We start from the raw sequence: 307 nt of genomic DNA, 5'->3' as shown, positions 1-307 counted from the left end.
TATCCCACAGCAGACTCCCCTTACAAGCCTCTATTATTACATGTAACAGAAGCTACTGGCCTTTTTAAAATTTCCCCGAGGGCCCTGTTAATTAGATCCAACATACCACTTCCCAGAATATCTAAGATCAACCAAAGGTAAGCAAAGTAAAAGATACTTGGAGGTTGAGATGGAGAGCATGATAATACACACTCATTTCATATTTCATACGTGTAGGTAAAGTAGAACTGTGCTCGTCTTTCTAAGTTCAGCTTTCGTTAACTGAAATTTAACTCAAGATGAAGGTACTAATGTGAAGGATAGTGCT

The sequence above is a fragment of the Penaeus monodon genome, chromosome 24 (genome assembly GCF_015228065.2).
Source record: "Penaeus monodon isolate SGIC_2016 chromosome 24, NSTDA_Pmon_1, whole genome shotgun sequence".
Taxonomy (NCBI): Eukaryota; Metazoa; Arthropoda; class Malacostraca; order Decapoda; family Penaeidae; genus Penaeus; species Penaeus monodon.
The sequence above is the reverse complement of the archived record's forward strand: the minus strand, read 5'-3'. Positions refer to the sequence as shown.